This window comes from Triturus cristatus, chromosome 8, assembly GCF_964204655.1.
Source record: "Triturus cristatus chromosome 8, aTriCri1.1, whole genome shotgun sequence".
NCBI lineage: Eukaryota > Metazoa > Chordata > Amphibia > Caudata > Salamandridae > Triturus > Triturus cristatus.
In genome coordinates this window covers 834,210,868-834,227,747 of record NC_140591.1, presented here as the reverse complement: position 1 = coordinate 834,227,747, position 16,880 = coordinate 834,210,868, and the positions used below count along the sequence as shown (strand labels likewise).

The 16,880-nt window shown below is 48.1% G+C and overlaps 1 protein-coding gene across 2 annotated transcripts in view; it reads right to left on the bottom strand.

The window, feature by feature from the left end:
* ARHGAP6 (Rho GTPase activating protein 6) overlaps positions 1-16,880 on the bottom strand; it is a 1,083,331-nt gene that overhangs the window by 339,782 nt on the left and 726,669 nt on the right. The window lies entirely within an intron of this gene.

The window sequence follows — 16,880 nt, the reverse complement described above, 5'->3', positions numbered from 1 at the left end:
TAGAATCTAATATTACATCGGCATACGACTAGACTCAACATGCCACCTTCTTGAGCGGCCCATTTTAAAATAAAAAAGCTTTTTATATACATTTGTTCCCTACCTCTTTCCACTCGATTTTACATAATCTGTTGGCAGCATACACCAGTGAAAACAAGCATTGGCAAAGTGAATAAGTTACGCCTATACAAGAGCTATATGTTTTAGCAATGTTGTACACCAGAGTGGCTGCTGTTCAGCATGGTTAAAAGTTAGTGGGGTAAAGGAGAATGACTGAGTGAAATGTTGTAAAGTGGAGTAGAGGTGAATGTTATGGAGTGGTGAAGAGTGGTGCGGCATACAGTAGAACTGAATGGTGTGGAGAGGCGTGAAGTGGAGCGTCATGGAGTAGCGTAGAGTATTGTGGAGCATCATGGAGGGAGTAGTGTGTCATTGAGTGGAAGGACAAAGTTGAGTGGCAGAGTGGAGTACAGTGTCAGAGTTACGCAGAGTGTCGTAGAGTGGTGTGGCATAGAATGTCGTGGAGTGGTGTACAGCAGAATTGAGTGGCACAGAATGTGTTGCATAGAGTGCATTAGAGTGTTGTAAAGTAGGGTGGTGTAAGGGTGGAGTATACTGACAGAGCAGCACAGAGTGGAGTAGAGTGCCACTCTATTCTATGACACTATGTCATAGAATAGATTAGAGTGGAGGAAAGTGGCATGGAGTGGCATAGAGGGATATTGCTTAGAGTGGAGATGTGTCATAGAATGGCAGAGTAGAGTAGAGTGGAGTGTAGAGTGCAGTAGAGTGGTCTAGAATGAAGAGGCGTAAACTACAGTGGTGCACAGTAGAATGGCGCAGAGTGCATTGGTTTTGAGCAAAGTGATGTAGAGTGCATTGGCGTAGAGTGCAATGATGTAGAATAGCTTAGAGTGAAGTGGCATAGAGTAAACAGGGCAGAGTAGATTGCAGTGGCGTACAGTGCAATGGCGTAGAGTGGAGTAGCGCAGAGTAGAGTGGTGTCTAGTGAAGTGGAATAGTGTGGAGTGGTGCAGAGTAGAGTGCAAAGGTGTAGAGGGGCATAGAGTGAAGTGGCAGAGTGGAGTAGTGCAGGATAGAGTGAAGTAATGTAGGGTAGGGTGCAGTGGCATAAAGTGCAGTCATGCAGAGTAGAGTGTCAAGAGTGCAGGGTCGTAGAGCAGTGCAGTGTGACAGAGTACAGTGGTGCAGAGCAGAATAGAGTGGCATAGAGTGAAGTGACGTAGAGTGCAATGGTGTAGAGTGGCATAAAGTAGAGTGGCAGAGAGTGCAGTGTTGCGCAGTATACTGTCGTAGAGTGCAGTGGTGCAGAGGAGCGTGGCGTAGATTGTAGTGGTGCAGAGTACAGTGGTGTACAGTACAGTAGTGCAGAGTAGAATAGAGTGGAGTAGAGTTCAGTGAAAGAGTAAAATGGCGTATAGTGGTGCAGAGTGGAATGGCACTCGGTGCAGTGGCGCCAAATGCACTGGCGTAGAGTAGATTGTCTTAGAATAGAGTGCATTGGTGCAGACTAGATTAGAGTGGCATAGAGGGAATTGAAAGAGTGAACTGGCATACAGTGAAGTGGTATAGAGTGCATTAGCATAGAGTGCAGTGCCATAGACTGCAATGGTGCCGAGTAGGGTGGCATAGAGTGGAGCAAAGTTGAGAGGTGTAGAGTGCAGTGGTGCATAGTAGAGTAGTGTGAGGTTGAGTGTATTGGCGTAGAGTGGAGTGGGGTAGAGTAGAGAGGCATAGAGTGAAGGGGTGCAGAGAAGAGTGCAGTGGCATAGTGTGGGGTGGTGCAAAGTAGAGTGTAGGGGTGTGGAGTGGTGCAGAGTGGAATGGAGTGGGATAACGTGGAGTATGCATGGTATAGTAGCATACTGCCATTACAGAAAACGCATCTTCGATCGAAAGGACTATTACATTTGCACTCACATACAGTTTTAGTTATAAAAGTATACATCGCACAAATGATATGTGGAATGTCATCACCCAATGGATTTATTTGATCAACAGCACAGACATTTAAAATTTGCTGTGCGCTAGAAAAAACAATAACGTTGTACAGTCTTCCTCAAGCAGACCCACATAAACCTCTCACTTTGAAGACAGAGAAAGAAAATAAACTAACACAAAGCTCCCTGGAATGCTCAGCAAATGTGACAAGATGCACAAGTTACTTACCTTCGGTAAGAAACATTAGTTAGTTAGATTTCTCAGGCGTCAGGCTGGATCCGGAAATATTTTTCATCAGCTGTACCCCAGCGCGTCGGTAGGCGTCGTCTGATGCTCGGCGTCTGTCGTCGGCGTCGTGATCGCCGCGCTGATGTCAGTTCTGTACATAGCTTTCCGCGCCAGGAACAAAGAGCCATGCAAGAAACCGACACTGGTGCCATGTTTCTAGGGCCCTGAAAGAGATGACCTTAACCCTAGATATCGGTTCGCAGAATGGGGAGGATGGGTGGGGCTGTAAGGAATCTAACTAACTAATGTTTCTTACAGATATATCGTTACCGAAGGTAAGTAACTTGTGCATCTGAAAGAAACACGTTAGATAGATTCCTTACCTTAGAATAGATACCCCAGCAATACCAACCCCGGTGGTGGGTCTGCGAACCAAGATCACACCAGGAAGTCCTGGAGAACGGAATGGCCAAAGAAGCCGTCTCTCCGGACTTGGCTGTCCAGGCAGTAATGCTTGGCAAACGTGTGCAGGGAGGCCCACGTAGCTGCCTGACAAATGCCCTGCAGAGGGACTCCCCGTCCCAAGGCAGTAGAAGCCGCTGTGGCCCGAGTGGAATGAACCCTCAGCCACACAGGAGGATCCTTCTTAGCCAAGGAATAACAGACCTTAATGCACAAAACGACCCACCGAGAGATGGTTCGCTTGTGCACTGCCCGCCCCTTGTTAGCGCCCACGTAGCCAACGAAGAGTTGGTCGTCCACCCGGAACTGTTTTGTGCAATCCAGATAAAAGGAGAGCACACGTTTTGGGTCCCGGCGGTGGAGCCTCTCTTCCTCTTTCGAGGGATACGGAGGCGGAAAGAAGGTGGGTAAGGTAATGGACTGCCTGATGTGTAAGGCAGTAACCACCTTAGGAAGAAAAGAAGGACGAGTCCTCAGAACAACCTTGTCCTGATGGACAGAGAGGAAAGGAGGTTTAGAAGAAAGAGCCTGGAGCTCACTCATTCTTCTGGCAGAGGTGATGGCAACCAGGAAAGCAGTCTTGAGAGTCAGAAGACGAAGAGGACAGTTATGAAATGGCTCAAAGGGAGCACACATCAGATAAGTTAACACCAGATTCAAGTCCCACTGAGGCATTACAAAGGGAATAGGAGGACACATGTGAGTAATGCCTTTCAAGAATCTATTAACAGGGGACTTGAAAAGAGAAGGCTGATCAGGAAGCCTCAAGAAGGCTGAAACAGCTGAAAGATATCCCTTGATGGTGCCCAGAGCAGAGCCCTGCTGGGCCAGGGAAAGAAGAAAGAGGAGAACCTCAGAAAGAGGGGCGGAAAGGGGAGCCACAGCCTTTGCTGTGCACCATGCTACAAATTTGTTCCACCTGCAGGTGTATACCATTTTAGTGGAGGGACGCCTGGCTGCCAGAATCACATCGCAGACTTCAGGAGGCAAGTCAAATGGCATCAACTGCCGCCGCTCAATCTCCACGCATGGAGGTGGAGGCTGGACATGTTCAGGTGGAGGACCGTCCCCTGCTGCTGCGAGAGAAGGTCCTCCTGAAGAGGCAGTCGAATCGGGGGATCGATTCACAGACTGAGTAGCTCGGGATACCAGTATCTTCTTGCCCAATCCGGAGCCACAAGGATGACTTGGGCCCGGTCATGCCTGATCTTCTTCAGCACTCTGGGCAGAAGTGGTATAGGCGGAAAGGCGTATAACAGACCGCAACTCCACTTGCGACGAAAAGCATCTCCGAGCGAGTGCTGCCTTGGAAATTCCAACGCACAGAACTGAGGACATTGCGAATTCTCTTCGGTGGCGAATAGATCTAACCAAGGCTCTCCCCACTGCCGAAAGAGACCTTGCGCCACGTCAGAGTTCAGATGCCACTCGTGATCCAACATGCACCGACGGCTGAGTTAGTCCGTCCTGGCGTTCAGAGAGCCCGCCAGGTGTTGAACCACCAGGGTGATGCCCTGATGTTCCAGCCATGTCCAGAGGCGCAAAGCCTCCTGACAAAGGGTCCACGACCCCACCCCACCCTGTTTGTTGCAATACCACATGGCGGTGGTGTTGTCCATGAACACCTGCACTACACTTCCCCGAACAGAGGGAAGGAATGCCTTCGATGCAAGCCGGATCGCCCACAGCTCCAATAGGTTGAAATGGAGCCGGGACTCCGCCGGAGACCAGAGGCCTCTGATCTCCGCCTCTCCCATGTGGCCCCCCCCCATCCCAGGAGGGATGCATCCGTCGCCACTACGTACTCCGGTTGGGGTAGGGAGAGGGATCTGCCACTGACCCAATCGCGGTCTGTGAGCCACCACTGCAACTGTCTTGCAGTGCCCTCCGAGATCAGGACGTGGTTGGACAGGTTGCCCTGATGTTGAGCCCACTGGAACTTAAGGTCCCACTGCAGAGCCTGTATCTGCCACCTGGCGTGATGTACCAGCAGGATGCAGGAGGCCATCAGACCCAGCAGCCGTAGGGCCATCCTGACCGAAACTCGGGATAAAGGCTGAAAGATCGGAATCAGAGCCTGAATATCCCGAACCCGCTGTTCGGGAAGATAGACCCGAACCTGCGCCGAGTCGAGAACCGCTCCAATGAAGAGGAGCTTCTGGGAGGGACTCAGATGTGACTTCGGCACGTTGATGGAGAACCCCAGCAAATGCAGGAGGTCGGCCGTAGTCTGGAGGTGGGAGACGACTGTTCAGGGCAAGCCCACCTTTAACAACCAGTCGTTGAGATAGGGGAAGACTGGAACCCCTAATCTGCACAGATGAGCTGCGACCACCGCCATGGTGGTACTACGATGGCATGGCTGGAGGGGTCGTCTCGAAGGGGAAGGAGTAGCCCCTTCGGACGATTTGCAGCACCCACCTGTCCGAAGTGATGGTACGCCAGTGTAGCAGGTGATGGCGAACTCTGCCTCCCACTGGCGTGGAATGGGCATCCCACTGTCATGGAATGGGCATGAAAGCTCGGACTATGAAGGCTTTGAGGCAGATGCTGCGGGAGCGGATGTGGACTGACTGGCTCTCTGTCCCCCTGCTCCGCCACGGCGGAAACCACGTCCGCGTTGAGGCTGGTTCTGCGGCATGTGGCTGGACGAACGTGCGAGGCGCCCCCTCCTGGCCACGAAAGGGGCAAAATGCAGAAGTTTGCTGGCGCTGGGCCGTCAGACCGAAGGACTTGGCCGTAGCCCTGGAGTCCTTAAAGCGCTCCAGCACGCTATCTGCTTTGTCGCCAAAAAGGCGACGGCCATCAAAAGGCATGTCCATGAGAGTGCTCTGGACATCCCCTGAAAAGTTTGTGGACCTCAGCCAGGCATGATGACGAATCGCCACCGTCGTTGCAATCGTTCTGCCCAGCGAGTCCATGGTGTCAAGTCCACATCTAATGGAATACCGTGCTGCATCACGCCCCTCAGCAAGAGCCTGGGCGAGCCATGTCCTGGCCTCCTCTGGACACTGGGGCAGCACGTCCACCACCGTATCCCACTGATAGTGGTTGTAACAGTCCAAAAGGCATGCAGTATTAATGGACAGCAACCCAAGACTGAGTGAGGAAAAGAGTTTCTTGCCAAACTGTTCCATCCTTTTGGATTCCCGGTCCGGAGGTGTGGACGGGAAGGCCGTTTGGGACGTGGAGGCCTGGATAACCAGACTCTCAGGGGTGGGGTGTATGGACAGAAAGCAGGGGTCGCCCAGAGCTGGGCAGTGGTGCCGGGCCATGTTCCGATCCACAGGAGAGACTGTGGAGGGCTTGGACCAAGTGCCCATCAGAACGTCGGTGAGGGCCTCATTAAACTGCAGCAGAGGCTCTGAAGAGCTTACTGGCGGTTGAAGCACCTCAGTGAGGAGGTTAGTCCTCACGGCCGCTACAGGGAGCTCCAGGCGCAAGGCCTTGGCCGCCTTGCGCAGCACCACAGCTTAAGTAGCACCCTCCTCCGTAGCCACGGAAGGAGGAGAGACGAAACCAGTGTCAGGCAAAGTGTCTAGACCACTGGCCTCCCCCAGCTCATCTGCCTAGTCCTGACTTAACTGGCACTGCTGTGCCAGATGGTCCTCAGACCACTCCTAGTCCTCCCCTTCATCCGTGTCCTGGTAATCAGGCAGAAATGACGGAGCCGGGTCATAGGCGAAAGGCTCACCCATCAACGCCGGAGACTGCGCTGAGCGGCGCCGCTCCGACCCCGGACCGGGGCTGAAAGCAGGGACAGCGGTGTCCAAGGATGGCGCCGGGAGCGACACCATGTGGGTCGGCGCCAGCGGAGGAGTCGTTAGGTCAACTGGCGTTGACCGGGATCCAGGCCTTGATCCCATGGGGGCCTGCGGCGTCAGGACCGAAGTCGACGACAGCGCCGGGGCCGAAGCCGCCGGCTTGCTAGGACCCCCAGTCGGACCTGCGGGTCCCGGAGGCACGCCGGCAGGCCTCAACGGCGGGAAGAGAGTCCTCATGGCCACGAGAAAGTCTCGGAGTCGCATGAAGCTCAGGGACCGGAGGGTGTGAGGCTGGATGCGACTCCTGCGGCTCCGGCGGAGCCGCGTGGGTGGTGCCACCCGAACCCTCGGCCGAGTCGCGCGAGGGGAGTCAGAAGAGCGATGTCGCTTCTTCGACTTTTTTGCCATGCCTCGACTTACCTGAGTGCGAGGACTTGGATCCCGACGAGTGGTGAGGCCTGCGGCTCCGCGACCGGCCCCTCAACTTCCTCCTCAACCGGGACCTCGAGCGGCACGGAGCCGACTGCCAGATCTCAAGGAGCTTGCGGGACCGCTTCCGCCTAGCTTTCGACGTCAAGGCCCGGCAGTCGGGGCACAACTTGTCATCGTAGTCGGCCCCAAGGCAGTAGAGACACCGATGGTGAGGGTCGGTAACCGACATCAGTTGGTGACAGACGTCACACGGCTTGAACCCGGTCATCCCTACCGGCACCAGGAGTTGAAGTCGACTCGAAAAAGATAGACAAAATGTCCAAAAACTTAGTCAAAAAATGACTAAGGGTACGCTCTTCCCGGATCTGCGCTTGCTGGCGCGGAAAAAAGGGGAACTGACGTCAGCGTGTGAGGGCAGGCATCTAAGTACTCCGACGAAGTCATCCCGGCGATCACGACGCCGATGACGGACGTGGAGCCGCAGACGACGCCTACCGACGCGCAGGGGTACTGCTGACGAAATATCTTTCCGGATCTAGGCTGACGCCTGGGAGGTAAGGAATCTAACTAACGTGTTTCTTTCAGATAAGAACAAGATTTAAAAGCCTGTCTACAGAAAGCAAGTTACTGGAAGAATAGAGTAGACAAGGTTTGTGGAACGGGAGGGACGAACTAGAGCTGGGTAGCCCAAAGCAAATAATGCCAGTAAATGTGAGTTGCAAACTACAAAGCCAATGCTATGCAACACGCTAGGTCCACTTTCTTGATGTCCAAGAAGTCTTTAGCAAACCAGACAGTAGTGCTGTCTAGTAGGCTGCAACCTACAAATGATTATGTTCCCTTTACTTTACTTTACTGTACATGGATGCTGGGTGCCAGAGGTGGAGTCTTTACACATTTCCTACGAAGTTGCAGTAATTTTTATTTTCAAAGAGTGTCAACACTGAACATTAAGAGTTCATTTGTCTCTAAACTATTTTTGGATAGGCTTAAAAGAGGCGAATAAGGCAAATCAGTATTAATTAGAAACACCAAAAAGCTTTAATTCAGTCAGTTTCTTTCTTTCCTTCAGCCCAGGCCGCCCATGCCCACAGGAAGCTGTCAATTATTTCAGACCAGTATTCTTCCATTACATCTTTCCACCATTTAATTTCACTTTCACTCCAGTTACTCATGTGTTCAGCAAATCTACGGTCGCCTTCAATGCCAGCATACTGCATGCACAGCATTCTTCTTGTTCACTGCTTCCAAATAGGCTGCAAGTGTTTTCTGAGGTATCAGAGCCTCCCTAGTCCCATCTTGCTTTTTCCCCTCCACCTTGCTCAAATGGAGGGGTGGCTCCTCCATTTGAGCAGCAGAGCGTCGCCCCACAAGCCCCAGAGCTGAAAAATAAAGGACAAGGCGGGGCAGTGCTGCCGAGTGGCAGCAGCAGGGAGCTGTGTGCTTTAAAATGTGCATGGTTCTTTGGCTGGCTGGCTTGAGATGGCAGTCAGACACGCACATTTTAACATTCTCTAACTTAGCTGTCTCAGACAGCTGGTTTAGAGAAAGTGCAGGCCTCCAGTGCTCCTAAGAGCACTGAGTGAGGCTGCTATCTCCAATCCTGGCGCTGCGCTCATGCTGCGAGAGCAGCGCCAGGATTGCGTAGTGCAGTTTCTTGTGTCCGGAGCTGCCAGAAGATACCTGAGGGAGGAGGACGTTGCGCTGCAAGTCAAGGTAAGTCCCAAAAACATTTTTGGACCCGCCGCCCCGTCAACTTTGGTAAAAGCCAGCCAGCACTGCACAACAACCCGCTGCAACCAGCTTTAGCCCTGCACGCACTGCCTCAGAACCAAGAATATCCCATTCCATGCTTGTTGCAACACCACCCCTTCCACTCTGGAGAGCAACCTTCTTATCTCACTCTACATCACCACTCAGTGGCAAAATACCCGCTTCATTTATGAACCCTACTAGCCAATCTTATTGTTATGTCCATTAATGTACTGTTATCGTATAACACTTTTGCTCTGTAGTTATGCACCCGCGCTATAAATCTTATACATTTAGAAATATATGTTGGAAATGCAATCAATATGTTCCCAAACCTCAGCGTGTCAGTTTATTTTTTGGATAAATGCACTCTTATTTCTAGGTTTAATTTATTTATATGAGAAAACAGCAGCACTTTAGTACAGAAACACACGCTGTTCATTTTCGGCTTACGAATTAAGCATTATGCCTGGCATAGACATCATCCCATCGATGCCTGAGATAGGTCAGGAATTTCCATTATACGATTATTGAGACCATAAGGGGTACTCTGCTTATGTATCAAAGGATATATATCAGCAACTCCTACCAATACACTTCATAAATCAAAAGGCAAAATAACTTTCCTAAAACCACTTGATAGGAGAGAGGATTTAAAATGCCAATTTATGCAAACCTACACAAAACAAAATTAATGTTATTTAGAAAAAATTATTCACCTTAACTCATTTAAATATTGCCAACTGACATTTTACTACCGTAAAGAAATACACTAGATGACTTAGCAGTTAAAAATATCCATTTAAAAAGGCTTCAAAAAGCAGTTTTCTTATTGCAAATAAACAGGAATCTCTAAAAACGAATATAACAAAAAATCGATTTCGATTGCAGGTTGAATCAATTGTGATTGAACACGAAAATGAGATCTGCCAACAGCAGTCTGAAATATAGACGAGGCAGGCACCATGATATCAATATATATCAATAGACAAAATGTGTTAATAATTAACAATTACACCCAGATGGGCCTCATCAAAACGGAAATGGATTTTGAATGGTGGCACCAGATACAAAGGGGGGGCACTATCATGCAGGCTAGGTCACAGAGACTGCCTAGATTTATTTTGCCTGTGGGAGTGGCAAAAACACACACACATTCATACAGAGTAGATAGGCACCTGCACACAAGCTATATGATGCAACAATCCACACCCACACACGTCCCAGCCAACACAGCAACAAATGATACATTATTTTGTGTTTTTTACATGTTGGTCCCCTCCACTCACAACCAGCATGACACCTAGTCCCGCTGGTGGGCCATGGTGCTCTTTCTACTTGCAATTGTCTGGTTTGCGTGGAATGTACTCCATTCTGTACGTACACACGTACACACACGTACACACACGTACACACACGTACACACACACACACACACACACCTATAATACACAATCCCGGCCAACACAGCAGCAGCCAGTATATTTTTTTCTCCTTACTAGTCTCCTCCACTCGCTCTAGCTGGGCATTGAGTTCTCTGGCTGGTCCATATCATTATGCTCTGGCTTGGACAGACATCTGGACTGCTCAATAGGAACAGCTCTGAGCTGTGTCTCACCACCCCCCCCACACACAAGTGACCACAAAGCAACAAGAGACACCCCACACATCTCCGCAAGCACAGCACCAATCTGTACTGGAGTGTTTTTTAATTGCTGACCTGCGTTCACACAAGGACTGGTACTCGGTCCAGCACCTGGGCCATATTGTGATGCTGTGCCTACTTAGTCTTCCAGACAGCACAGTGACAGCACAGTATGGACTGCACTGCGCCCTCACACACACCCATAATGATTGGCAGCATCGGGCCAGCTACATTATAGGTCAGACTCTTAGTCACTGCCCTTGTTTCAGACAAATAATGTAATTGTGAACATGAGGCCAAATCCATTATCCGCATGCCGCTCACGGTGCCACTCAATATTTAAAAAAATGTTTCCATACTGCAAAATAATTATCAATCTAATCAAATTAAGCCAAGCTGTAAAATGTATGCAGATTTTTCTCCCCAGAGGTTTTTTTAATACAGTGACACTGCACAGCAGAGGATTGTTTCTACTAACTGTATGCTGTGCTTACCATTTTGTAAGTGATAAATACGGACATGTTCAACATAAATGGCTGCAAAAATGTAAATGTTTTACTTTTTGGTGGCAAAGCAAAAAACCTGGCAACTTTGCGAAATTTTCTGTATACCTATGATTGAAAAAAATGCACAAATTCAAGCAATGGCAAAGTCAATCGGTTTGGACTTTCAAGACTTACATTTTTATTCTTTTAGGGGCCTATTAAGATGGCGGTCTGAAAGCCTATGACCTTCGTTCGTAGGTTTTCTGACCTCCATCGTCTGTTTCAATTCCGACCGGCTGCTTATGAATCAGCCGGTCGGAACTGAAACCGGCCTGTCATTCCGGCTCGCTTCAGGCGGGCTAGGAGACGGTCTGCCCGTCGGCGTTCTTTCTGACCTTGGGGTTGTGATGCATGGTATCTGGCACAGTTCCCATGCCGGCCTTTTGGACATAGAAATCTTGTCCGAAAGCATGTTTGGTGGCCCCTAGCCAGGACCCCCTTGTGTGCGCAGCCTCCGGTTGGGGGCAGAGGGGGCACGTATGGTTAACCCCTCTTAATTCCTACACCCATTGGCAGGGATTTACACCGCCTCCCATTTCCCTATGGGAGCATGTACTACGGCTGGTTTATGACCGTAACACATGCTCCCATACGGAAATGTTGGAATGCATCCAAATCAGGTGGTCAGGACAGTTTACGAGACTGTCGGGGGGGAAGCAATTCCGCCCGACATCGCAATCGGCCCCAATTTATTTTGCAAATGGGCAATCAGCATAAGTTTAAAAGTAAGGGAAAATAAAAATTACAGCACCTAAGAGTATTTGTTTGAAAAAAAAGTAAAAAATGACCCATCACAAAAATAAATAGAAAAAAAACAATGAAATGAAAGGAGAGATTGGTAAGGAAGTGGACTACATTTATGGCAGATATGCACTTGTACCTGAGCGAAATGCCATCCTTTACAGTGAAGAGGACCAGTGGCTGAACTGAGTTTACCCTTTGCCTAGTGCTAAAGACCATGGTGGGAGGAAGTAAAATGTGAATGACACCCAAACTGAACTATAAAGGAAGAGGGCTGACCGACAGCCTCGATATGTATTTATGTATATATATATTCACTTAAAAAACCATAGGTTTCACACATGTTATAGTTAGCTGGACATTTCCCTCGTAAAAAACCAATGAAATTCCCCCGTTATAGTTAGTAAAGGGAACTATAACTCACGCGACCGCAATCCACTGCTGATGACGTCAGATATTACATCACTGATGACATATGTGTCTTTCTGTAAAATAAATATTTATAAAATATGTATAGCTAAAGGTTAAAGGAAAGAAACATGGGTAAATAAGTGAATAAATACAGTGATGTAATATCTGACGTCATCAGCAGTGGATTGCGGTCGCGTGAGTTATAGTTCCCTTTACTAACTATAACGGGGGAATTTCATTGGTTTTTACGAGGGAAATGTCCAGCTAACTATAACATGTGTGAAACCTATGGTTTTTTAAGTGAATTTGCAAGGTTTTTTAAATGCTAATTCCTAACTATAACGTGTGTGAAACCTATGGTTTTTTCAGTGAATATATATATATATATATACATATATATATATATATCCTCAAAAACAAAGAACGCGGCACACCTCTTGATGATGATTGTTGTTTATTCAATGAAGGAAGTCACAAATTGAATAAACAACATTCATCATCAAGAGGTGTGCTGCGTTCCTTGTTTTTGAGGATTAATTTCGCGAGACCCTGTCCTGGTCTCGACGCGGGCACCAGCTGTTCAAGGTGCTCCCACTGTCACATGGTCATTTTGCAAAAGGATATATATATATATATATATATATATATATATATATATATATATATATATATATATATATATATATATATATATTATCCAACAAAGTTCCCCAGCTTTGAGAGGGCACTCGACGATGCTCAGCCATCCGGCAATGTAATGCAGCTTGTTTGAATGCTCCCACTTAATTAATATTGCCAACGCGTTTCACGGCCTCTCGCCGCTTCTTCATGGGCTGCTCGGAAACACACACTGAAGCGCGCATTTGGTTTGCATTGTAGGCTGATTTTATTAACATGCTCGCCCCCAGTGGGCGTGTCTTAAAGAGCTTTCTTTCCTGATGCATGATGGACTTAAAAGTTCCCAAATGCGAGATAAAGTTAATTCAATGAGTGTCCATTAAGAGCACATTATTTATTCCTTTTTTCAAACCTTGAGTAGGGGTAGGAACATCGCTGCAAGCTATTTCGCATATCGAGCATTGTGCTCACACGCTCTCGAATAGTTTCGAAATCACAAGCCTCAATCAGCTGGATACCTTCTTTTCCTGCTGACGATGGTGCCCCCTCCACGGCAGGGATGCCGTGCAATAAGTTATCCAACAAAGTTCCCCAGCTTTGAGAGGGCACTCGACGATGCTCAGCCATCCGGCAATGTAATGCAGCTTGTTTGAATGCTCCCACTTAATTAATATTGCCAACGCGTTTCACGGCCTCTCGCCGCTTCTTCATGGGCTGCTCGGAAACACACACTGAAGCGCGCATTTGGTTTGCATTGTAGGCTGATTTTATTAACATGCTCGCCCCCAGTGGGCGTGTCTTAAAGAGCTTTCTTTCCTGATGCATGATGGACTTAAAAGTTCCCAAATGCGAGATAAAGTTAATTCAATGAGTGTCCATTAAGAGCACATTATTTATTCCTTTTTTCAAACCTTGAGTAGGGGTAGGAACATCGCTGCAAGCTATTTCGCATATCGAGCATTGTGCTCACACGCTCTCGAATAGTTTCGAAATCACAAGCCTCAATCAGCTGGATACCTTCTTTTCCTGCTGACGATGGTGCCCCCTCCACGGCAGGGATGCCGTGCAATAAGTTATCCAACAAAGTTCCCCAGCTTTGAGAGGGCACTCGACGATGCTCAGCCATCCGGCAATGTAATGCAGCTTGTTTGAATGCTCCCACTTAATTAATATTGCCAACGCGTTTCACGGCCTCTCGCCGCTTCTTCATGGGCTGCTCGGAAACACACACTGAAGCGCGCATTTGGTTTGCATTGTAGGCTGATTTTATTAACATGCTCGCCCCCAGTGGGCGTGTCTTAAAGAGCTTTCTTTCCTGATGCATGATGGACTTAAAAGTTCCCAAATGCGAGATAAAGTTAATTCAATGAGTGTCCATTAAGAGCACATTATTTATTCCTTTTTTCAAACCTTGAGTAGGGGTAGGAACATCGCTGCAAGCTATTTCGCATATCGAGCATTGTGCTTACACGCTCTCGAATAGTTTCGAAATCACAAGCCTCAATCAGCTGGATACCTTCTTTTCCTGCTGACGATGGTGCCCCCTCCACGGCAGGGATGCCGTGCAATAAGTTATCCAACAAAGTTCCCCAGCTTTGAGAGGGCACTCGACGATGCTCAGCCATCCGGCAATGTAATGCAGCTTGTTTGAATGCTCCCACTTAATTAATATTGCCAACGCGTTTCACGGCCTCTCGCCGCTTCTTCATGGGCTGCTCGGAAACACACACTGAAGCGCGCATTTGGTTTGCATTGTAGGCTGATTTTATTAACATGCTCGCCCCCAGTGGGCGTGTCTTAAAGAGCTTTCTTTCCTGATGCATGATGGACTTAAAAGTTCCCAAATGCGAGATAAAGTTAATTCAATGAGTGTCCATTAAGAGCACATTATTTATTCCTTTTTTCAAACCTTGAGTAGGGGTAGGAACATCGCTGCAAGCTATTTCGCATATCGAGCATTGTGCTCACACGCTCTCGAATAGTTTCGAAATCACAAGCCTCAATCAGCTGGATACCTTCTTTTCCTGCTGACGATGGTGCCCCCTCCACGGCAGGGATGCCGTGCAATAAGTTATCCAACAAAGTTCCCCAGCACAATGCTCGATATGCGAAATAGCTTGCAGCGATGTTCCTACCCCTACTCAAGGTTTGAAAAAAGGAATAAATAATGTGCTCTTAATGGACACTCATTGAATTAACTTTATCTCGCATTTGGGAACTTTTAAGTCCATCATGCATCAGGAAAGAAAGCTCTTTAAGACACGCCCACTGGGGGCGAGCATGTTAATAAAATCAGCCTACAATGCAAACCAAATGCGCGCTTCAGTGTGTGTTTCCGAGCAGCCCATGAAGAAGCGGCGAGAGGCCGTGAAACGCGTTGGCAATATTAATTAAGTGGGAGCATTCAAACAAGCTGCATTACATTGCCGGATGGCTGAGCATCGTCGAGTGCCCTCTCAAAGCTGGGGAACTTTGTTGGATAACTTATTGCACGGCATCCCTGCCGTGGAGGGGGCACCATCGTCAGCAGGAAAAGAAGGTATCCAGCTGATTGAGGCTTGTGATTTCGAAACTATTCGAGAGCGTGTGAGCACAATGCTCGATATGCGAAATAGCTTGCAGCGATGTTCCTACCCCTACTCAAGGTTTGAAAAAAGGAATAAATAATGTGCTCTTAATGGACACTCATTGAATTAACTTTATCTCGCATTTGGGAACTTTTAAGTCCATCATGCATCAGGAAAGAAAGCTCTTTAAGACACGCCCACTGGGGGCGAGCATGTTAATAAAATCAGCCTACAATGCAAACCAAATGCGCGCTTCAGTGTGTGTTTCCGAGCAGCCCATGAAGAAGCGGCGAGAGGCCGTGAAACGCGTTGGCAATATTAATTAAGTGGGAGCATTCAAACAAGCTGCATTACATTGCCGGATGGCTGAGCATCGTCGAGTGCCCTCTCAAAGCTGGGGAACTTTGTTGGATAATATAATATATATATATATATATATATATTCACTGAAAAAACCATAGGTTTCACACAAGTTCTAGTTAGCGGACATTTTACTGATAAAAAACCATTGAAATTCCACGTTATAGTTAGTGCAGGCAACTATAACTCACGCGACCGCAATCCTCTGCTGATGCTAATACTGTATTTAGACACTTATTTGCCCATGTCTTCTTCCATTAAATTTTAGCTATACATATATTACAAATATTTTTTTTTCATAAAGACACGTATGTCATCAGCAGAGGATTGCGGTCGCATGAGTTATAGTTGCCTGCACTAACTATAACGTGGAATTTCAATGGTTTTTTATCAGTAAAATGTCCGCTAACTATAACTTGTGTGAAACCTATGGTTTTTTCAGTGAATTTGCAAGGTTTTTTAAATGCTAATTCCTAACTATAACGTGTGTGAAACCTATGGTTTTTTCAGTGAATTTGTACGTTTTTTTAAATGCTAAGTTACTTTACGCCGTTCGTGGCGTGCGCGCCCACTTTACGCACCGTGCACCGTGCGCGCACAGTGAGCATGCGGTGCGCTTCACGCACCGCGCGCCCTCTTTATGCAGTTAGTGCCGTGCACGCACGGTGGGCACGCGGTGCGCTACGCGCACCGCGTGCCCACGTTACGCTAAATGGGCCATGGACGCACGATGCGCTTCGCGCACCGTCCGCACACGGAGGCCGTATTAGGCACATCGTTGTTAATGGTTATCTACAGATTGTCTTTAAAATATATTTTTTGCCTTTTGGGTTCTTTGGGGACACCATAACAATGACTGGGTGGTTGGGAGCTGTCTATCAAGCCGCTTTTACTGTTTTCGGACTTTGTTTTTCCTCCACTCCCCTCAGAGTGCGAGAGAGAAAATGGCGGCCGACACTTCCTGGTTTCGACCGATTCGAATGTTTACTAAGATCTAACAGCCAATCAGAATCGCGCTCGCGCACGTCACCGTACGCGTACGGTAAGCTTACCGTAAGCGCACGGTAAGCGCACCGTAAGCTGGCTCAGATATATATATTGATTTAAATGCTATTTTCTCAGGAACTACTGAACAGATTTACACCAGACCTACAAAAGGCACTTCCTTGACCTGAGGACTACCTCTCTGCCAAATTTCTAGTAACTCTGTTCAGCCGTTCGGGCTGTAGCTGTGTCTAAAGGTCCTATGGAAAAATGCATGGGAAAAACGCGTTTTGGGACCCCCCTTTTATCTCAGCCCCTGCTTGATGAATCCCCCCGAGACTTTCAGGGTAGGAGCGGAGCGTAGCGCCCCATTAGTTTTGAAAATTTCGCGAGGATTCGTCGACCGGCA